The sequence below is a fragment of the Magnolia sinica genome, chromosome 16, assembly GCF_029962835.1.
Source record: "Magnolia sinica isolate HGM2019 chromosome 16, MsV1, whole genome shotgun sequence".
Lineage (NCBI taxonomy): Eukaryota > Viridiplantae > Streptophyta > Magnoliopsida > Magnoliales > Magnoliaceae > Magnolia > Magnolia sinica.
In genome coordinates this window covers 46338521-46339466 of record NC_080588.1, presented here as the reverse complement: position 1 = coordinate 46339466, position 946 = coordinate 46338521, and the positions used below count along the sequence as shown (strand labels likewise).

General features: G+C 39.0%; 1 non-coding gene across 1 annotated transcript; it reads right to left on the bottom strand.

The window, feature by feature from the left end:
• Positions 1-325: 325 nt before the first annotated feature.
• LOC131230054 (small nucleolar RNA R71) lies at positions 326-432 on the bottom strand. The gene has a single exon (XR_009163782.1). It is a non-coding gene; the product is annotated as a small nucleolar RNA R71 (small nucleolar RNA).
• Positions 433-946: the final 514 nt, after the last annotated feature.

Genomic DNA, 946 nt, shown 5'->3' with positions numbered 1-946 from the left:
CGGGGGTGAGTACTCCCTCATGCATGATTTTTCCTGAAAATACAGGACATATTGACATCAAGCCAGGGGTTATCCAACTCCTTCCTAAGTTCCATGGGATTGAATCTGAAGAACCATATCTACATTTGAAAGAGTTTGATGAGATCATAGCCACTTTATATTTTTAAAATGTGTCTGAGGACACAGTCAGGCTGAAACTCTTTCCTTTTCCTTGAAGAAGAAGGCTAAGACGTGGTTACATTCACTGCGTCCTAGATCCATTGGCACATGGAATGATATGCAAAAGGAATTTATAAAGAAATTTTTTCCACATCATAAAACGATTACCCTTAGAAAAGCAGTCATGAACTTCACCCAAAAGGAGGATGAAACATTTTACCAATGTTGGGAAAGGTTCAAGGATTTGGTCAGTTCATGCCCACAACACGGCTTTAAAACGTGGCGCATCACAAATTTTTTCTACGATGGACTGACTTCTTCCATGCGCCAAATGGTCGAGACAATGTATAATGGAGAATTCATTAATAAAAATGTTGACGAGGTATGGGATTACCTCGATAGTCTTGCTGAAAAAACACAATCATAGGACTATTACCCAAAATCGAACACCACGTCTAGGCCGACTCAATCTAAGGACAAAGGTGGATTGTATCTCTTGAAAGAAGAGGATGATCTCAAGTATAAAGTGACTACGCTCATAAGAAAAGTTGAGGTCATGGAAGGAAAGAAGGATAAGGTTAATGAAAGTGTTTGCGGCATATGTGATTGCAACATTCATACAACTAAAAATTGTCCTACGATACCCACCTTTCGAGAAGTGTTGAATGAACAATCCAATGCCGTAAATAATTATCAAAGACCTTTCAATGGACCAACCTCTAATACGTACAATCCTGGTTGGAAAAATCATCCAAACTTTGGTTGGAGAAATGGACAAACTGCTACC